At 45.0% G+C, this 22,794-nt stretch overlaps 1 long non-coding RNA gene across 1 annotated transcript; it reads left to right on the plus strand.

The window, feature by feature from the left end:
- The first annotated feature begins 1 nt into the window (after nucleotide 1).
- LOC107079000 (uncharacterized) lies at nucleotides 2–22,368 on the plus strand. The gene is made up of 5 exons (XR_011182695.1): nucleotides 2–86; nucleotides 4,451–4,596; nucleotides 13,594–13,716; nucleotides 14,258–15,542; nucleotides 21,191–22,368. It is a non-coding gene; the product is annotated as an uncharacterized lncRNA (long non-coding RNA).
- The last annotated feature ends 426 nt before the right edge of the window (nucleotides 22,369–22,794 follow it).

Consider the following 22,794-nt stretch of genomic DNA (forward strand, 5'->3'; position numbering starts at 1 on the left):
AGTAGTTCAACCAACCAGATTGATGTTTGTCTTCAGCCTTGGCCAATTATCTTCTTCGAATGCTCGGCAGTGGGTGGGACCTAGAGGTAGGTTACACAACGCTCAATTAAAGAGTCCGCTCTTGTTTAAGAAACCCGGTGGGTCAGGATACTTCAATCACTGTGCACTGTTCCAATCTGCTTAAATTGCGAGCTCGCAATATTTTTTTTTCTAAACGTATGATACATCTAAAATAAGCCTTTTTATATTGCTTTATAAATCAATTTCTGTTACATAAACAAGTAAAAGAATTAATAAAGATTTAAAAGACTAGTTTGAAGGATTAAAAAGAGGGCGGGTAGTGTAATTATTCTGATAGGTGAGTACAAGATCAATCTGTCTAAAAACCAAATCAGGGAGTTCCTAGAAGGTTTGACTGTAATGTGGTACTTGCTAGCAGAATGCAAATTGTAGTCTTACTAAATACACATAAACAGTATATAACTTTTATATAGTTTCAACAAAATAAAGGCCGTAAATAAATGACTTTTTTTTTCATAAGCACGAGAGAAATAACCCACAGATGTTTGGAAGTGTAGAAAAAACTATAATTCTGCCTTATGTCGGAATTTAGTGGGGTTTTTTTTTTGGTGGACAGCCTAACGAATCAGATCAGTTTTTATCTATATACTGTATACGACTGTATTCATCTTTCTTTTTCGCACGACGGTTTTGACGATGACTTCACACTATCCTCTCCAGTCTCGCTTACCCGAGCGTTTGAAGCGGCGCTTGGTTATACGGCTGGGTGATTTCCCCAAAGTCGCCAGGAGAGGCCGCTGTTTCTCTTCCTCCAGCTATGGAGCGTTAACAGCCAGGCTCCGAAAGCGAAACCGGAAACTCGCAGATACAGTACCAGCTTTCAGTTTCATTATTCACTCTGGGCATCGCCGTGAGTCGTATTTAACAAGGAAGGTCAAATACGGCAACGAGAATTAGCCAGCTAGTTAAAATGCGCTCCTTCGTACCTGCAAACCTTAACGTAACAAAAAGGATAAACACAATAATTATCTCTGTTTTATACAACGCCTTTCACGGTACCTCGAGACTTGAAATAGAAAATACATGGACCTGTTGAATGCAGTTTTGCAAAGCAAGGAAAGCTCTGAACTCGTTTGCAAGCCCGGTTAATTGATTTTCCTTACATACCTGAATGGCCACCTGCTGGTTTATAGGACTGTGCAGTTCAGTGCACTGGCTGACCTGACAGAGACAAGAGTGGCTCTGGGGCTCATTCATTTTGGGTCATTTACTTTACTCAACTATCTCTGCTTTTACAATTTGCAAGCCAAAATATTATAAGCAAAATAAAATCCCGTTATTAGTTCCCTTGATAGGACTCAATTAAGCAGTTAAGAGTCCTGCTGGAATAAAAGCCAGCAGACAGAGTGCTCTGCAGGACTAGGAGGCTGATTCTTTCAGCAGCTCTGAGAGTCTTCCACAGTTCATACTGTAAAGTATGACATTTTTGCCAGTTTTTTATTTGTTTTTAAGATTTTCTTGGGCTCAGTTTCTGGTTTGCTCTCTGTGCGGAGTTTGTCATTTGTTTCCTCCTGCAGTGCACAGACATGCTGGTGGTTAATTAGCCCTGGTGTGTGTGTGTGTGTCTGTGTGTGCCCTGCGATGGACTGCTGTCTGTCCGGGGTGTATCCTGCCTTGCTCCTGTTGCTTGCTGGGAAAAGGCTACCCTGTGTCCCTGACTTGTGTAGGGATGCAAGGAGTCACAATGCTCTGAAGTGAAGGTTTCAGATGAGTTTAATTGTGTTGAAAATGGCTGCTTCCAGAGAAAACAGAAGGAAATACACACAAGACGTTATTTCCCACTGTGCCCTGGATTCCAACATGTTAATACCATGAGTTGGGGGGGGTTAAGACTGACCATCCCCTTTTTGCCCAGTGGCTATTCCTGATGTTGTCCCTCCCCCCGCCTTTGAGCTATTCCTGAGGTGTCACATGCAACAGCAGGTGTCAGTTCTAAATTCCCTCAAGCCAGGTCAAGAGTAACGCCTCCAGGCCAGAGTCAGATTTCAACACAATAATAATCCCTTACACTTATATAGCGCTTTTCTGGACACTCCACTCAAAGCGCTTTACAGGTAATAGGGATCCCCTCCACCACCACCAGTGTGCAGCCCCCACCTGGATGATGCGACAGCAGCCATAGTGCACCAGTACGCTCCCCACACACCAGCTATCAGTGGGGAGGAGAGCAGAGTAATGTAGCCAGTTCAGAGATGGGGATTATTAGGAGGCCATGATTGGTAAAGGCCAATGGGAAATTTGACCAGGACGCCCCTACTCTTTTCGAGAAACGCCCTGGGATTTTTAATGATCAGAGAGTCGGGACCTCAGTTTTCCATCTCATCCGAAGGACGGCGCCTTTTTACAGGGTAGTGTCCCCGTCACAGGGTGAGCGCCCCCTGCTGGCCACACTAACACCTCTTCCAGCAGCCACCTTAGTTTTTCCCCAGGAGGTCTCCCATCCAGGTACTGACCAGGCTCCCACCTGCTGAGCCTCAGGGGGCTGCCAGCCGCAGGGCGACATGGCTGCTGGCCATACTTGGTCACACTGGCTCGAAGTTGCCAGAAAGCAGATGGTGTGAGTCGCTCTCGTTACAGAAGAGGCTGGCAGGCTGCAGGACTCAGCGAGAGGGGGTGATGTGATGTGTCGATCTTGCCGCAGGATGCCATTAATAAGATCCCACAATTAACCGAGCTGTGGGCAGGGGGCCTTTTGCTCCACTCAGCCCCCGTACGAGCAAACGAGAGCCCCTCTAGTACTTGATGGAGAGAACAAGTGTAAAGCAGATGTAGTGATTCACCAGTGTAGACTGAATGGTGAGCAATTTGCCTACTGTGAAATAAACTCATTTATCTTTGCACCCTTTCAGCACCGGAGAGCGCTCACTATTGGAGGAGCACACTAGATCGGAGAATCGGGAGGGAATGGCATGAGCTGCCTGCTTTCTGGCTGGCTTGACACTCTTTTGAATTAGCCGTGAATTTGACCTGTCTTAGTTCAAGTTCAAGTTTATTGTCATTACACTCATATACAGGTATATGGTATAACGAAATGCTATTGAGCTAGCTCTCAGACGATAAGTGGTACAAAAAAACAACAATGCAATTGTATAATAAAAGGAAGACAGAGACAACAGGCAGTGTGCAAAACAACAAAAAGGTAACAGGTAATGTGCAAAACAACATCAGATGTGCAAAAACATGCATCAGCAGAATGAAATAAAGGATAGAAAATTATAGGGAGTGAGCTTTTTGACATGTAAGGTAGAGGTAGATTTCCACGTGTGTTTGAGTTTTTGGTAAGAAAGAAGGCACTGTGAGGTTCAGATCGTAGGTGAGAGAGGCTGGGAGTTTAATAGTTTGATAGTGCGGGGGTAAGAACTGTCTCTGAGTCTGGTGGTCCGGGCCCGAATGCTCCGGTACCGTTTCCAGATGGTAGCGGTTAAACAGTCTGTACTTGGAGTGTGTGGGGTCTTTGATGATGCTTAGAGCTTTCCTCAAGCACCGTCTGTCATAAATGTCCTGTATAGATGGGAGGGCAACCCCAGTGATGGACTGGGCAGTTTTCAACACCCGCTGTAGGGCTTTGCGGTCAGCAGCACTGCAGTTGCCACACCACACTGTGATGCAGCCTGTCAGTGTGCTTTCTGTAGTGCATCTGTAAAAGTTAGTGAGGATCCGGGGACATATCTTAGCCTTCTTCAACCGTCTTGGGCAGTACAGGCACTGTTGCGCTTTCTTGATCAGACAGGTGGCGTTGAGAGACCATGTGAGGTCCTCGGGGAATCTGGTTTTAGACCAGATTCGTATTTTTGCAGTCATTCGAAGAGCCCGCCTGTGTGTGGCGAAGCCTAAAAAGCAGGCAGCTAGCCGGAAGCAGGAGCAGAGGTGGACAAAAGATTTGAAAAACATCATGATGGTCCATGAAGGAAGATCCTGCAGTGGGTCCAGGTTACATCTGTGCAACAGTCTCACAATTTAACCCCTTGGGTTAAATTTTCTACAGAAATGTTTTCAGCAGATGCCCCTACGAGCAGTGGCAACCCACCCTTAAGGGCTGGGTTTGTAATTCCTGAGAGGCAGAAAGGGTCCCACGTTTGAAATACAGTATTTATGGCAGAACATCCGATTAAATACCCGGAAGAAGATGAGGTCTACAGGGGAAGTGTATTTAAAACAGAATAGGTGGTAGGTCCTTACACCAAGAGCCGTGGGAGTCTGGAACAAGCTCTCCACTCCATGTTGTTAAAGCTGATGCTCTGTCTTTTTTCCTTGGCAAGGCTGGATGAGGCCTTGGGATCAATTAGCTAGTGAAAAGTCCAGGTGGAGCTACAGTACATGGGCCGAGTGCCCTTCTTCTCCTTTGACAGCCTTTTTCATTTTATTGCAGAAACCCCTTCAGCAGACGCACGCTTCGAGAACACAGCTCAGCGAACACGCCGACACCCCCCACCCAGTCGCTTTCTCAGCGCTTGGCTGTTTCTGAAACCGGCGTGGCTGCTCTCGCTGTCAGCCAAACCGAGAGGAAGACTGCAGGTAAGAAGCGTTTCGCTTTCGCCGCGTACTTATTATATAAGACTCGTGCTAAATGTACTGTACCCACTTCCTGCAATGTTATTGTTTAATAAAACCACGCCACTAAAAAACTTCACTAATGGGTTACTACAGAAAAACACCCTTCCGTAGCGAACCCCTCTCGCTCACTGCTGTTCATTTACAGGAGAAATGTACTTTCCAACTCTCTCTGCTGTGTCCTTACTACTGTATATTGTAAATTATGGAGCTCACAACGGTCAGTGCTTAGATCTGCGATACCCACTCTACATACGACACTGCGATGGGGTTTGGAAAAATTCGTTAGAGCTTCCGTTCATAAGTGAAATGCAAATTAAAATTGATCTCAGGGTTCGATATTAGTGCTGTACTTTACGTGCATACTAACCCTCCCAGGCACGCACATACTGTAGACACCCACATCTCTCCACTCCACTCGTCACACCCCCGCACTCGTCAGCGCGAGCTCGCCCGCCCAGGCACGTGCGTCCTCCAAGACGAGACGGGTTCTTGCAGTTGTAAGTTTTAAGCTTGCGGTCGGGATGTGTCAACATTAAAGCGGTAAAACGTCGTTTAGTTTTCTCATCCCCCGCGGAGACAGAGCTACAGACGGAACGCGAAGGTGGCGCTCAAGTAAATTGCATAACCCGTCCTCCAAAAAAAAAAAAAACACACACATCTTCAGTGTTTCCCCTGATAAAACAAAACAAAGGATACGGCTGGAGGCGTTCAGACTAAAAAAATGGTTTTGCTTCCAGTGAGCAGGATGTGCCTGACGGATCTGATTTTGATTCGGTACGGCTGTCCATAGCTGCCTCAATAGAGTGATACTAGTTGCAAATGGACCTGGCTAATGGAACTGATTACAACTGTAGGGTGAGTTTAACTGGAAGCCCTGTGAATGTCCACATCTTCATCTGCCCAAGCCTGCATTCGTTCAGAAAGTGCTCTGTCCTCCTTAACCCCTTTTGAAAATGTTCTTCACTGCAAGCCCTCCCACATCAATATCTGTATTATCACTGCCATAACTTCGTCTTGTGCATTTGTGAACATTGTCACAGGACTACAGTCAATGACAAATGCAAGTCTTTAGTCTAAAGAAAAAGGTGAAAAGCAACAAGAATTGGGATTTATACCCAGGACTCTGCAATCCAGATGTTGGATGTTTATGCACGCAATGCAATCCTAAAATCCTTCAAGTGTCCTCACGAGGACAAGGCTGGGATGTAGTCAGAGCAGGACTAGGGCTAGGACAGGTTCTGGCAGACAGAGACTTCTGTGAATTCCAGCCACCTGCAGGCTGGTGGTGACATCACTGCGCAGAGCAGCTCTCTACCAATCAGAACTAACTCTCCTGGCAGGCCCAGGGGAGCTCCCAGCCTCCCTGGTGACAGGCTGATCAGCAGGTGAGCCATGTGTCCCCCTTACTTCCCAGAGGGCGCAGGGGTCACTGGCGGAGAAGCAGATCTCAGACTGCTGGCGATTCCCTGTCGGGTGTGTGCGTCAATTTCTATAAACGAGACCGTGATTTTCTGACACTTGGTGAATGTGTTTATCAAATGTTTTGTTGCTTCCTAAGGGCCTGTCTTCAGGGCCAGCCCTCTCAGCATGAGTGTCGTTTCTGCGGGCAGTGTCCAGTAAGTGTCCTGCCACGAGGACAGACTCCTGACACTGCAGTTGCTCCTCCGGACTGGGCAATGTAGGGCGCACTGCTGTTTAATTATTACTGGTACTGTTGTCTCTAGACAATGAGGCAGCATTGAGTCACTACCTGTGGGAGATAATTTGCCAGCAAATTAATTCAGAATAGAAGAAATAGAACGGGCTTAGTTCAAGGGAGGGTGAAGTCACTGAACTCTTTGAAGTCATCACGGCCTCGAGGTTTTGAAGTGATATTGCTTTTGCTTCTGTACGTTTTTTTAAATTCGTTTTTTGTTGGGATCTTGCTCAAGTCTCACTGTCAGAATTAGCACCACTTTCCCTGCAAGTAAAGCGTTGTGTTTTAAATGATGGGGTCCATGGTCTTCAAATGAATAACAGTGCGCTGGTTTCTGTTTTGTTTAGAACTGTCTTTTTGTCCAGGAGCTGTTGTGCTGTTCTGTGCCAGTGCCCAGTGCCTAGCTCCAAAACACCCAGTTTGCAGTGCCCAACGTCCAGCATCCAGTGAAGAGCACCCAATATCCAGCCTCCTGTACCCAGTGCCCAGCATCCAGTGAAGAGCACCTAATGTCCAGCATCCAGTACCCAGTGCCCAGTGCCCAGTGTCTGTCTAGTGGCCAGTGCACATTTCCCAATGCCCAGCATCCAGTGTCCAGCATCCAGTGTCCGGCATCCAGTGCCCAGTGCCCAGCCCAGTGCCCAGTGCCCTGCTCAGTGCCCAGTGCCAGGGTCCAAAAACCTGTGGACAGTTCCCAGTGCACAGTGCCCAGTGCACAGTTCCTAGTGCCTAGTGCCCAGTGCCCAGTGCCAGTGACCAGAGACCTGTGGACAGTTCCCAGTACCCAGTGATCTGTGCACAGTTCCCAGTGCCTAGTGCCCAGTGCCAGTGACCAGAGACCTGTGGACAGTTCCCAGTGCCCAGTGCCAAGTGCCCAGTGCCGGTGCCCAGTGTGACAAGCCTTCCTGAGGGGGAGAGGGACTGAGAAATGCATAGCCGGTCACTTTCAGATGAAAACAAAGCAGCTCATTTACGGAGGAAGTGAAATCCCACTCTCACAGGCTGCCAGGGCTCTTGCTGCCTGCCAGAGGAGCTCTCAGAGAGACATGGGAACGCCGAGCTGTCAGTGCAACTAGCAGCAGGCTGTCGGGGGGGTTTTAATAAGCTCCAGTTCCTGGCAGGGGACATGCTGTCCCGTTCCAGGCTTCAACTGTGAATACCTGAGAGCCAAGTGTAATGTGTAGCTGCTTCAGACAAGCCCATTTCCTGGCAGTCAGAACATCACTTGGAAAGAAAGTGGACCCTATTGTCTCTCTCTCTCTGCTGAGCTGTGATAAGACAGTGCTTATCTAGTCAAGCAGGGCTATAAACTCCAGGCAGCACCCTCCAGCTTTTAGTTTCATGATTGCTTGCAAGGCACTGATGTTTACACTGGAGCAAAGATCGGTGGTTCACAGAATGAGCTGAGCAGCTCACTAACCAGATGTTGTTTGTTGAAGGGAGTGGAATAAGATGGTTGTGAAACATTAAAAACAATGTAAAGCATCAGAAGGAAGGGCAGAAAGATGAAGATGTTGGGGAGGATTGCATCGTAGAAGCAGAGAGATCCAGCTGCTGAACGTTCTTCATTGCATCAACTGCAATATTTCTGCTTTTAGCTTTGCGGAGTCAAGTCTAGGTCAAGATGTGACCCATATTTCTTTCTTTCCTTCCTGTCTGGCCGATGAGAGTCAGGAAATGCAGTCTTGCATTATGGATGCGGGGAAAATGTCTAGGGGACATCCCGGATCCTGGCACTCTTAACCATTTCAAGTCGCAGGTGAACCAAGATTTCACTCAGCCTGTCTGCTAGCACAGTTATGTCAATGGTGGGGAGATGGATCCTTATGCACACAAAAAAAAATCACTGGAAGTTTGTAGCTAAGGAAAATGTGGACTTCTGTCTTCAGCTAATGAAAGTTGAGTTTTGAAAAAGGGAGAATCCATGCCAGCTGACCTCCTAAGATTCTGGCCCAGGTCGCATTCATCCATTTCTAAACACTTCTTCAGAGTCATGGGGGCACCAGAGCCTATCTCTGCGAGCAACAGGCTCAGGGCAGGACACACCCTGGACAGTACGCCAGTCCATCGCACACAGTGGGAGGACACCAGAGCACCCAGAGGAAACCCACGCAAAATGGTGCAAACACCCAGACCCCCTCAAAGATAGCACCCCAGGAACATGAACCCAGGTCCCCAGCACTGCAAGGCAGCTATGCTAAGCACTGCACCACCGTGCCACTCCTGTGTGAGTCATGTTTGAAGGAGCTGTGGTCACCCTGGTGCAGGAAGGTTAAGCATTACACTTGCAGTCCATGTGTCCTTATAGCCAGCATACCAATGCTGGCCTCTGGGAGCTGGGTTTGACTGCTGCTAGCAGCATCAGACTGAACAGGAAGATTCGAAACGTCATCTAGAGGACCTCTTGGTAGGAACACAAGAAAAGATACAAAAAGAGGAGCCGTTTAGTCCATCTCGCTCCTCTGTTAGTAGTTCATAGACCCAGAGACCTCATCCAGCCATAACCTGAAAGAAGCCAGGTATCAGTTTCAATGACTTGGCTGGGTAGCTTGTTTCTCACAAGCACAACTCTTTGATGAAGAGTGCCTCCCTGCCTGCCCTCAGTCTTCAGCTTCAATGTCCTGGGTATACACAGGGCATGGTTGGTGCTGTGCTACCAGTGTGCAGGAGTGTCGTTCCTGGACTGGACACAAACCCCAAGAAAGCTTCAGCAGAGCAGCCGATTGCAACATTCCATTCAGTCAAGAGAATCCCAAGAGACCTCTGGGAGAAAATAGGCTGGTGTGAAGGGAAATATTTCTGCGGGTAGATGATGTGGGGAGGTACAGTAAGAGAGGGTTGCGATGTGTGTGCTTTTTGTCGGAGGGGTTGGGGGGGCAGTGTTGTCTTGTTATCAACCTGCCCAGTCTGTTTCCTGAATTTCAGCGCGCTCTCTCAGTCAGGGCTCCTGGGTGAGTGGTGCTCAGCGCCGGTAAATGAGAGAAATGGAGAGGCATTCTGCGGTTTTCTTTTCAAGGAGATTTCCATGGTAACCACCAGAACACCTTCCAAGCTCCCCGCATCTTTTAATAACCATCATGACTGTGGGGATCTGAGAATATCAGAGGAAATCGTCTTCCAAGCTGAGTTTTTAGGTCACCAGCATTTCTGTCCACCCCCCCCCACAGCACACACAATTGTTGAAGCGTGTTTTTACTATCGTTGCTGTCGCATTCCTTGAGTTTCAGCAAGGAAATCCTTGATAGGGGATAAGAGGCCGAAGATGAACTGAAAATTCACCCCCAGTCCTGCGTTGGGGCAGATCTGGGTCAAAACTGTCCAATACTGAAGATAAGTGAACATCACAGAGCGTTACAGCCTTTATTATTACAGCAATGAGCCAGATTGGAAATCCAGCTCTAAGGACAGTTGTGAAAGAGAGCGTCTTATGGGCAGATTGGTCAGAAGCAAAAAGTCTTCAAAACAGATGGCACAGCCTGACACAGATTCAGCCCCACTGGGCATTCCCCGACAGCACTGGGGAAGCAGTTTATTAACAGATACTCTACCCTCTATCATACTGACTGATTAGTTGGTTGGTGGGTTTGTTGTCACGTTATCTCCCTGTAGTATTGTTCAGACAAACAGCAGGGCTCATTGGCAGGAGATCTGGGGACTCAGGAGAGATCACCTTGCTGTTACACTTTCAAAAATGTCCCAGCGTCAGTGTGATCCAAGAACATAGGACTCATGGGCACGAGAAACATGTGGTGTATTATGTAGGCGTGTGTTCTGTTCTGGTAAGTATCAAGGCAAGAGGAGGTGTGTTTGTGGACACTGGGAAACTGTAATACTGTAACACTTCAGACCTGTAGGGGGCAGTGTGCAGCAGACAAGACTCTGAAGCTGTCAAGAGCATAGAGTACCACAGTTAAGCACTCCTACAGGAGCTGCGACAACCATCTAGATTTCAATCGAGTCTAACAGTTAACGGCAAGTGTGACTTTTAGACCTGTTTTTTTGGTGCTATGCTATATAAACATCAAACAACTCCAAAACTACATAACCTCAAACAACATAAAGAAAAAGCATGTTGGAAACACTTCTTGATTATCAGTCTCAGGTTAAGTACTGAGCTACGATAATGAGAGAAGCAGAAGGAATATAAGTTTGGAAATGTTACCTTTGACACTTCTCTTTCAACCTTTTTGTTCATGTTCTTTTGTGCCACAATATCAGGAAACTGTAGCTTTTTCCCCGTGACACATTCAAATATCAACCATGAGTGAAAAATCCCTGTATTTGGAACACATCTCTGTTTGAATCTTAGGCTGCTCTGATTTTCCAGAACACAACTTCTGGAGGGGGACCTAGAGACGTAGTTGGGGGGTCCAATGATTCACTTAATTGGTCACACTTGTTTCTCAAGACTTTATTTGTTTATTAATACAGTAGATCCCTACAGGATTGTGCGTAAACGGGTGTCAACATTTAGGGTTTCATCCAAGTATTCAACATCGATCCAAGTATTAAAAATCCTCATCAGAACTGACAAAGCAAACCCAGTGAACTCCTTCAGAATGAAAAGTGAAACACAAACTAATGGACACAAATGAAAACTACAGTATGTGAAAGGGCATTTAAAACACAGAATATGGTAGTATTGAAGAAGTTACCCAGCCATGTTGTTGAAGCTGATCCTCTGGCATCTTTTAATAATTGTTTATATCTGATCAGTTAACTTCTAACTACCAAGTGAGTTGGATGAGCTGAACAGTCTTTTACCCACAGAGTCTTGTAACTTCAGTTTGCTTAATGCTACAGAATCCAAGGTAAAAACTAGGACTATGAACAAAGGGCTTTGTCGAGTCTATAACCTAAAATAAGATGCATTCTGCTTCTAATAAACGGTTCTTTTCACTTATATGCAACCACATTTCAGAGGAAAATAAAGATGGCAAAATTGTTATTGACAAGTGCTCAATCCAGGATGCCTAACACTTAAGTGCCAGACTTTTTCTATTTGCACATTTGAAGTCTGAGGTAATAAACTGGTATGGATTTCTGTAGTTTAAGAAGAAAAAAAAAGCACAGTTAGCCAATTGTGTCTAAAACTCATCAAAAGCAATGTGAGTTTCTTTAGTTCTTGGCAAACACAAACTAAAAAATAATAATAAGATGAGCAATATGCTTACTATGAATCTCCTGGATAGGATTAAAATTTAAATATGCCACCATAATCCATTTAACTCTGCTTAGAACAAACAAATCGGCCTGCAAAAACCCATTACATTATAATGATTACAATTATTTTCTAAAGATGCTTAAAATACATAACCAACGTCAATGCGGTTTTTTTATTGTTGCTGCAAGGCATTAACAAAAATAAGGATGATTTCCAAAGTAATCATTTTAGAGCCCCCGAGAATCAGAGCAGGACATCACTCCTCCGACAACGGGAACTTTTCCATCTGTTCCTGTGCCTTTCGCAGTTAGTGGCACAGTGTGCACGTTACGGATGGTGATGCTCAATTTGAAAAGGGGAAAAGAGATCTGGGTGGGAGTTCAGTAGCTACAACAGACATTATGAGTTTCCGACCTGGAGACTGTAAAATGCTGTTTAAATAGATCCTCCTCTGAGCCCCTGTCTCCCGTGCACCAGCACTGCTCTTACTGCGAGTTCATGAGCTACTCTACATGCCAGTTGGACCAGAGCACCGAATTGGTACTTATGTGCCACTGATCTGGTTATTGAACAACAGCCACGAATTCTGTCTGTATGGGTTGATGTAATGGGGGGACTTGCTCATCCCCATGCTAGGAAGAACACACACTTAGGTTTCATTCCTTCCATGGCGACACCAGAACATTTTCATTCTGTTAAAGGTAATGAATACATGTATCAATAATGTCAGTTAACAGACACAAGTGTTCAAAGTCAACCCAGTGCAACTGAGAATCAACAGTGAAACACGAGCCAGAGGACAACAAGTGGAAACTATGTGGAACACAATACCTTACACCAAGAGTTGTGGGAGTATGCACCAAACTACCCTGCCATGATGTTGAAGGCGATACTTTGGTTTCTTGCAAGAAGCAGCTGGATGAAATCCTAGGATCAATCTAGATAGGCCAAATGCCCTCCTCTCATACTTAACCTTGTTCTTTACAAGCTTTTACAGTAGGTATCTTTTTATGATGTACTGGTTAATGTCCCTGTCAGATGTCATTAACTAGGTACCATACAATAAGAGTAAGACTAAACAGAGCTCAATGTGTTACACTGGTGTAATGATGGATTTCTCTGGCTGATGTCTAGGAGTCACTGCAGAGAGGTGTAACAGGACTCGGAGGCACTAAGCATGTTACAGACATCACCCCTCTTGAAACTTGTGCAGTTCTGCTGTGCTAGACAACCCCATCTTTTGGTACAGGGGAGTTTACTGTGGTCTAGGGAATAGTGTTGTGTGGCTCTGAGCTCACTTGCAACAGTGATTGTGTCCCTGGAGGAGCAGAGCAGAGCTGCACGTGTTCCACATGAAAGCTGATTCCAGGGTGGGTAAGATCCTTGGCTCACTGACTTACTAATGACCACAGTAGCTTCTATAATTTGGAGCTTGCGGCTTTTGTTACTGTATGTGCTCTATAGAAACAACATCCCAAATTTGCCTGCCACGTCCTTGCTGAACTACGCTGCAAAGTTTTTCGTGATGTTGCCACCACCCGGTCTGGTTAGCCAGGTGCAGCCCTGCGATCACCTTGGTGTTAAGTCGCCTTCTGTGACGTCTCATTTTCCAGAGTTGTGGGATCAGACATTGCTTTGGCGATTCCAAAAAGTCATGTAGAAGAAAGGAGAAAGAATTGGACTCGTCCGGAAAATATACATTCTGCCATGAATTTGACAGGGAAAACTCTGGGTGTTCCTCAACGTGAGATACAGGTACAGTAGGTGTACTCACTCATAGGGGGGCAAGAGGAAATGAGAAATATGCTCCTATGCAGCTCTCTGATGCAACAGATCGACTTTTAAGAGGGTTTCTATGGCATGCAGGATGTTTTTTTAAAGTCTCTTTATAGCATGATTGTTATGCTTAGAGTTACGCTGACTCAGAGATAAAAGGTGACAACGTTTCCTGACCCACTGCTTGCATTTTGCAACGTGGTGGGCTGGAAAAAAAAAAGAGTAACTTTTTGCTTTGCTTCCTGCATGGGCAGTATCGCTTGCTACATCTGGCATGCCCAGAAGTGTGCATGTCTGCAACTAGTTTGTCTTTCTTTTTCAGCCCTGTCTCTTTAAGTAGTGACATGCGAATTGTACAACCGCAGAACAGATAAGGAGCAGGGCTGGAGCCATTTACTCGGGAGAAATTGGGAGGATCAGGGGTGACCAGGAGCTGTAGTTCCAGGTAACTGACAAACCTTTCGGGGACCGACAGTAGGGCGGGTTTTTACAATCTGACGTTTGTGTGCTTTGCTGGAACAACAGGCCCGCGGTCTGTGGCTGGAGGTGTTTCTCCTGCCACTAGCTGCTGGAAGGAGGAAGCACAGACTGAGCTGCTTCTGTTGGAATGTAGAGGGAAGAATAATGAGGCAATAAGGAGAAACGGCAATCTCACACAGGGGTCTCCCCCTTTTTTAAAGTGACCGTGTGTATGCCAGCTATGCTTGTGTAGGATCAAGATCCAAGTGACACCGGCTCCTAGCATTCTGGATATTGTGTATCACTTCCCATCCATAATTCACTCATCTCAAACACCGCCTGAGTTACATGCAAGAGCCTTATCTATTATAGTTGATTAATATCAACTGTAGTCCTACTTTTACCAACAAAACACATTACAATCTTTCAGCTGCGCTGGTAAATTATTCACTGCAGCTTTATATACGGCACATACTGTACAGTGCATACTGAGTTCATGCCTCTCTTCATTTCTCTTTTTCTCAAAGAGGGGGATCATGGCGCATTTTTGGTCATTCTCAGTGAATCAAGCACCCCGCGCCCTCTCACACAGTGGGCTCCCACAGTCAGGCAAGTATCACCTCAGCAGCTTCGTGGCGGCTAGGACTGCTATCGCAGGACAGCGCACACATCCCCGCTGCACAGCGATCCCCTTAATTGAGGGTTCATCTCCCTTAGAGTGGAATTCTCTCCCATCTCCCTGCTCTCCAGGCAGGGCCTCCGAAGCTGCACTCCCGCAGGTCCCTGGTAGGTGTAAGTGATTGTAGTGAACCTTGTGTGGGTGGACTTGCTGATGAGTTTACCAGGCTGGGGGCATTCTACAGGCACACTGACAGAGGCTAGGAGCTGGTGGGCATGACAGCCCACAGTGTACACTCATACAGTACTGACTTCCACTGCTGCTACTGCTACTGCTGCTGCTGTTGCTTGGGGAAAAAAAAAAACAGATTTTCACAGACGGTTTCGCTCCAGGGAAAAACAGAGAGTGCAGTTTATCAGTATGTAAAGAGGCCAGTTCAGCGCTTGTCAGCAACTCCATTATCAGCTGGCTGGATGGGCATGGCGCTCATTTGAGGTTTGTAGTTTTCATTTGTGTTGATGCAAAATGATGAGCAGAATCGAGCCTAGAAATGGCCCTGATGGAAGTGGAGCGCTTGTAAGTTATTCAGCGCAGCTTTGGGAGTCTTTTCAAAAGATGACATGCCTCTTCTGTGGGGTGAAAGGGGTTAAAGGGTTGTGGAGACTTGTGGCATGCAAGAATACTGATGTTTTTTCTCTCCAGTCTGGCTCCACTCAATGATTAGAGGAAGCCGTCGCAATGATGTTAACAGTCTGAAGTTTAACATCCGTCATTCTCCGATTTCCTATTTAAACATTAAGCACTCTGCTCTAAGTACATTATTGCCTCCTTTTTTCGGAAACGTTATGTAAAATGTTTCTGAGGAGCGTTCACTCCTTTGCAGTCATTTTTTTCCCTATTGACCTCAGATCTCTCCTATAGTTTCTACATGCTCATCTGACTAATTTCTCCTTTTGTAATCTTGATTAAGCTGCTCAGACTGCCTTCCTTTTCCTTGACAAAAATAAAACAACCACAATTGAATTAAGTAAAAAAAAAAATACAGCCCTACATTTGTTCCAGCTCAGTAATGGCCTTCCCCAACAAAGTGGAGCTCCCCATCTAATTGGAGAGTTATGAGGCGGTGCTGTTTCCTGGAATAAGGAATGTGAAGGCGATGTTGAACCATCCTTCTACAGCTGGCATGGATGATGGTGAGTAGAGCATTAGAAATTCAGTTTGGTCTTTTCACTCAATTACCTCAGCAGAACAAACCCCCCTTCTGCCACTGAAGCACCACATCACCACAGCACAGAACCTTAATTAACTAATTAGTTTACCCGTGGGAACCTAGACGTGGAAACTTTTGACTTCCACTTCCAACCGTCTAAATATTTGAAGTTCATCCCGGAACTGGAGCCACTGGGACAAAGAACCTGGCTCAAGGTGCAACAACTTCAACCTGCAAACCCACCCTGTCATGAGGTCATGAGGTCAGAGACCTAACCAACTATATTATACCACCCCCATGTCAATCTTGTCAGTGTCTGTCTGTGCTCGTACCGTAGACCTGGAGAACGATATCTCACTCCTCTGTATACTTGTATATGACTGACAAATAAGCTTGAACTTGAACATAATAAAATCAGACTGTAAACCGAGAGGCACTGAATAATGTAACAAATGCCATCGATTCCAATATTCATCAATAGGTGTGGAATTTCTAATGTCTCTCAGTATATATTATAGGCTATACATGGTTAATAGACCTTATTTACTGCAAGTCTGGTTCATAATTCACTACCCACTATCAATAGATTTACCTTTAATAACAGAAAAAATATTTAAGAAAACATATGGTTTACATACAAAATAAAGCCTTTGGAGTCATTTATACATGCAATTCCACATTGCAATCTTATTTTATTTTCTGGTAGAAATGCAGATATTCATTGCATACAGATGGAGAATTATAGCCTCACTTCAGTACTAATATTATTAATTATTATTAATTTCCTTTAGAAAGGGAAGTTATTCACTATTACTGTACACGTTAAAGTGCTTGGCACAAACATGCACTTCACACACGGCACAAAAGATACAGAAAGCCTTAATGACTTTATTATTTTAATTGTTTAGGATCGTTGTACCACTATTGAAAAAAGGAGCCTCCACAGTTTACAGAATGGGGATTTTGTGTTCATTCATTCAAAGATGACATAAAACTCAATAATAACTTGAGAACTAAAAATCATTTGATCAGAATCTAAAATCTGAAAGTAAACCTTAATGGCTAAACTTAACAAAAAATGGTTGAGAAAAAAATGGGACATATGCTCTGTCACTATTGTAATGGCTTGACATCAAGGACCTCATTTATTCAGAATGACAGTATGCTTGATTGCTAGACCGTTTAAAGATTATGATGAAAAAATAGAACCTTTTCTCTAAAGAAATCATTTTTCACTTACAGTTTTTTAAAGAACTTCTGTCGTTCTTCCATACTGAGCTCACCCAGGAAATAAAAGCCTGTGGCCACATAATCATTTGCAATAATCTTATGAAATCATTCCAACTTTTATTTCACACTTGACATTTTATGTGTAACGTTAGGTGCAAAATTAAATTATGACTCATTTACAACCGAAAGAATACAAATTATTTTTCAGCCACAATTGAAAGCAGTGGATTGAAATGGGTTTTAACCTGATACTCCACCTCAAAGTGTGATGCAGAAGCAATCACAAAGACTGTACTTTGAACAAATGAAAAACAAACAAACAAACAAACAAACAAACAATAATGAACATGAATTAGATCTCAGTCTAATTTTTTTACTTTGTCACAAGTAAAATGAACAGGAAATCTTTATGAGGATGTACTGTACTGTATATTCGAGTAGTTCCTGGGAGACACCCGAAGTCTCTCAAAGGCAGGGGTTCTCAATCCTGATCCTGATGGACCTATGCCTCCTGGATTTTGTTCCAGCCAAACTCTCAGTAACACAATTCAACCCTTCACTGCCTTAATAATAGGATTAGTTGGAACTGGGTGAGTATTGTCAGATCTTAAACATCTTGGAAGGTGCTTTTTAACTTTGCAATTCATAAGTAAAATCAAACGTTCCTGTGGCACAACTTTTCAGTCCAGTTAAGTCTTCAATGAAGCTTGGCTGGAGAGAAAACCAATAAGTGTGTGGTCCTTCAGGATCAGGATTGAGAACTCCTGGTCTACATCATGGGTGATTCAACTTCAGCCCTTCCATTCCATTCCGAGTCTTTGTTCCAGCTAATCCTGAAGGTTCAAAGTGATCTTAAGCACCAGAGCTAATTAAGCAATCAAGGCGAATTAAGCAATCTGTTGTAAAGTTCAAAGTCCTGCAGTAAGGAAAGTAATTCTGTAATGCTCCTTGTCTAAGGTCTGGTATTCAAAGTGGATCTGCAGGCTGGTGTTACTTGTTACTTGAAATGTGCTGCTTCACACAGATTTGATTACAGCTTTGTAAATTATTCCAAATTCAGCAGTAAACTCACAAAACATGCACAAGTGACATTAATTGCGAACAAGGGAGTGTGCGGAACACCAGCTAGCATTACGTGATTTTAGCGGGGGAGTCCGAATGTTATGAAGCCTTTGATTAGAGAGAAACGTTTCATTAAAAACCCAGTAGGCTCCAGACTGGAAATATGGGAGTTTAAACTCTTCTGGCATGGCACTATGAAGTGTGTGGTTCCGGTAATAAATCTGCACTCTCAGATGTTGCTCAGACATTAATGGAAGCTGGGATCTAAAAGAGAAAAGAACGGTTTTGCATGTTCATTACCGATGTTATCAGGATAGCGAGAAGATATCGGATCTTTCAAATCTGCCTGAATATTTCATTTCAAACGAGCATCGCCTGGCCAAGAAACATTTCCTCTATCTGGATCTCTCCTGTCTGAGTTTGCTTTCTATTTTACAGTCAGTTAAACCCCACAGGGGCGGATTCAGTCCCTCTGTAAACATCTACTCCACACAAAATAATGATAATAAATACCAGAACCTCTTCTCAGTGATGTGCTTTACTTTTCCAGAGCTCGAAAACAAATACCAACAAGAAGATAAACTGAAGGTGAGGATATAGTATGGGTTATGGTATGGGTTTTCAGGGTGGCTCTGTGGCTAAGGATCTGCGCCTGTGGCTGGAAGGTTGCCGGTTCAAATCTCGCAGCTGGCAGAGGAATCCTACTCCATTGGGCCCCTGAGCAAGGCCCTTAACCCCAACTGCTCCAGGGGTGCTGTATAAATCGCTGACCCTGTGCTCTGACCCCAAGCTTCTCTCTCTCTGTCTGTGTGTCTCATAGAGAGCAAGGTTGGGTATGCAAAAAGATGAATTCCTAATGCAAGAAATTGTATATGGCCAATAAAGTGATCTTCAGTTCTCCCCATGGAAAAAAAAAAAAAGCAGATAGCAATTAGTTGTTTTGCGGTGGGCAGGTTTCCCCAAGGAAAAATCAACACCAGTATTTGCAGACTTGTTCATGGAGAAAACAGCTTCCCGTCTTGTGCTATACATTCTTTGGAAGCCCTGTACTGCATTGTGATTGATTGTGAAATTGGCGCGTTCAGAAAATGCACAAAATAAAACTGTAAATTGTGCAGCGTGGGGACAATGCTGGAGAGGAACACCTTGCATTGATACACGTGTGTTAAAAGACACAAAGCCGAGATATGCCCTGGGCACTGACATGCTTGCCACAACAAAGCGATGTGTTTTTTTTTCCAAATCACCAAGCATGACCAAGCATTCATTACTAATAAGCACTCTTTAAATATGAATGTTATTAGAGTTTATCTTTTGGAGTTTGACAGAAAGGGAGGAAACAACAAGACAACGAGAATGTTTTATATAAATGCCAGGGCAAACTAGGAAAATTCAAAGAAAAATTCCAAAACTGGGGAAGGGGGACCTGACATAAACAAAAAAAGTATTTTGCTTGCAAGTGTAACTGTCGCTTAGCAACGCTGGCCTTAGTTTCTTTGCAGCGGTGCAAACAACACACAGACTGATGAAGAAAGCAGAGTAGATGGGAGGAATTAAAGAGAACAAGCGTAAAATGGTTGATTCATAGGCAGAGGCACTGATATAGCAAACGGATGTAGCTCAAGACTGCAGTCTTACATAACTCTGCTGTCTGTCTGTATGTCTGGTGTGTGGTTGAAGCTGCCTGAAGACTGACCACCCACTGCTTCGCTGGGGTGAGAGTAGCACCTGCACTTACACCCCCTGGCCCACAGGGGGCGACAACCTGTCTCAAGCTCTGAGCAGCATCTCATCTGCGTTCTCCCAGACTGGGGGGGATGCTCTTGCCTCTGCCTGTCACTTCAGCTTCCTGGGGCTCATTCTGACACAACGCTTTCTTATCCGGACACCCTCCTGTCCTCATTCCCACTTGTGTTGTTTTTCCTTGCTCCTTCTCTTTTATTCACCTCGGGTGTATTTTTGTAGAGAATGTTTAAATAAACCGGCAAAAAAAAACAAAAACAAACAACAACAGTCCTTTAACAAAGCACCGTCTGTCGTAGCCATTAAAAGGGGCCTCTGTTTCAGCTGTTTCACATTCAAAAGGGAGGAAGACGGGCAAAAAAATCAGGATTTCTAGCCACCCACATTCAGTCAGGCCCATAGTGGAACAGCGGATCTAAGAACACAAGTTTAGAAACTTGAAAGGTTGGAATGAGGTGACATTGTCCTCAGCCATTCACCTACCGAATATCCATCCATTTTCCAACTGCTTCATCCAATACAGGGTGGCAGGGGAACTGGAGTCTATCCTGGCAAGCCACAGGCACAATGCAGGATACCAGGATACACCCAGGATGGGAGTCCGGTCCATCACAGAGCAGACACAGACACGTACACACTCACACCAGGGCCACTTTTCCCAGAAGCCTATTAACCTACCAGCGTGTCTTTGGACTGTGGGAGGAAACCAGAGCACTGAGCAAAAACCCACACAAACACAGAGAGAACATGCAAAACGTAATGCAAATAGCACCCCAGGTCCAGAACTGAACCCAGGGCCCCCAGCATCTTTAAGCGGCAATGCTAACCGCTGCACTGCTGTGCTGCCCCCTACTGGATATACATAGTAATAATCTCTTGCCTTGGAAACTGGGCGAAATCTCGCTGGAGGGGAAAGTGTAACTGCAGGACTTTGCTCTTTAATTCTCGTTTATCCAAACCGCTACCCTGATCCACAAAGCCACCTGCTTGCCTAGTGAAAAAATCACACTCAGGGAAGTTGGGGATTGTAAAGCAAGGTCATGACTCAGCTGGATGTTGACACACATCCAGGGAGAAATATCAGTTCATCTCTCCGGCAAAACAAGATCAGGGGGTGGCACATCTCTTTTTCCACCCCCACCTCCGCCGTGCCTGAAGCTCCCTGCGATAGAAACGCAGCCCGGAACAATTCAGTCTAGGTGGCTGAATTTACACACTGCAGCCCTGCCGCGCTGCCCTGCTGCTCTGACTGATCAATACAGAGACGCACGCTGTCCTCTGACTCAGTGCCACGCTTTGTCTCTGTCCTTGCTCCGGAATGTTACAGCTCATCACAAACAAAGCCCTGACGACAACAGGACTGGCTGCAAAAATATGCCTGACATGGAATTAGAAGTCCATACCTGGAAGAAAAAATGAAATGGAAATCTATAATATTCTTATTCTTATTCCTTTTCCTTTTCCTTTTCCTTTTCCTTTTCCTTTTCCTATTCTTATTCTTATTCTTATTCTTATTCTTATTCTTATTCTTATTCTTATTCTTATTCTTATTCTTATTCTTATTCTCATTCTTATTCTTATTCTTATTCTACCTAGACTTGGATTCCAAACCCAAGGGGAAGAGCTGCTGCTGGTGTACGGCTCAATGCGACAGGACACCTTTGTTTCACAGTGAGAGCAGCATCTGGCGAACGATATTCCCCGGCTTTGCTTTCACTTGCTGGCACCCACGCCCTCACTCAATACCTCCATTAAACAGCAAGCGGGGCTGGGCATTGAAGTGGAGCTGGAGCCAAGCCCCGGCGCAATTGATACAGTACCTGCTGTTTTCGGCAGCTTACCGGCTACCGCCCTCTGTATCTTTACTGCCTGGTTCGTCAGAGCGAAACTGGGCCAAAGGGTTGTGCCTGAAGAGGCGGCAGTGTGCCTCTGTGAGTGTGACTGGCGCGGTGAGGGTACTGCTGGCAATTCGTTTCTCTGGACCAGACAGAAATAAGAAATGGTCCTGACCCAGATGCATGCGATAAGGCACACCACGCTCTGCGCCACGCACGCCAGGCGGCACGGCACAAGCAGTGTAGCGCCAACTTCGCGTCATAAAAGCGGATTACCCGTGGCATGCCATCCACGAAACCTCTCCTTTAGAGGCCAAATGTAATCAGTGCCATCCCACTTAATGAGCCACCAGCCTGTCTGATGCCTTTCAATCCCCTCTGAAGGAGTGAGACAGGCGACGCTGTGCAATGATAGAATCGTTTCCACTTGCTTCGGGATGAGTGAGGGTGCCATGGCTGTAGTCTCTCAATATTTTCCCATTTCCTGGCTAGAATAATTTACATCTCCCTCCAAACGTCCTCGGTTTGCACAAATACAGTTGCAAATGGACATGGTTACCCCTGTGCTGGCATCCCTGCATGGGATACCTGTAATGTTTAGAATACAGCTACTGTTTTAGCTTGTAGACGGACAAGGTTACCCCTGTGCTGGCATCCCTGCATGGGGTACCTGTAATGTTTAGAATACAGCTACTGTTTTAGCTTGTAAACGGACAAGGTTACCCCTGTGCTGGCATCACTGCATGGGGTACCTGTAATGTTTAGAATACACCTACTGTTATAGCTTCCCAAACACTGTCTGGAGTCCTATCCAGATTCTAACTGCCACTACTGTATGTGTCAAATCAAGCCAATCCAATTAAAAGAATGCTGACATTCTTGGTTGTTACAGGTTAACAAAGCAAAGGAACAAGTACAAGTTAATTCCAAACTGAATAGCAGAAATAAATAAAATCTGATTTTTTTTAAATTGGTGCCTTCTTTGTGTCTGTCACTTATTAAAATATTATAACAAGTTTATGCTTTATGTTTCAGTGAGGAAGCGATTCTCTTATTGCGCTTTGAGGTTCTGGAGTCTTAAAAAATTGAAACTATAGCAAGCCACATTTAAAGAAACAGACGTGGTTGAAATGCCTTTTTACAGCTTGCGACGTTTTATTTGCGCTGCAAGTTCTTAACTATGCTAATTGAACCTGGGATTCAATTAATGCGATCAATTAACCGCTCGAAATTCCTGTGACACTTCACAACCCACTCAATTCATGGTTTGGGATTTTTTTTTTTCCCGGCGATGGAATTTTCCACATATTTGCAGCAGCAACACAAGATTCTCAGATCTTGAAACCCTATCAATGGAAGGCTTAC

This window comes from Lepisosteus oculatus, chromosome 19 (genome assembly GCF_040954835.1).
Source record: "Lepisosteus oculatus isolate fLepOcu1 chromosome 19, fLepOcu1.hap2, whole genome shotgun sequence".
NCBI classification, from domain to species: Eukaryota; Metazoa; Chordata; class Actinopteri; order Semionotiformes; family Lepisosteidae; genus Lepisosteus; species Lepisosteus oculatus.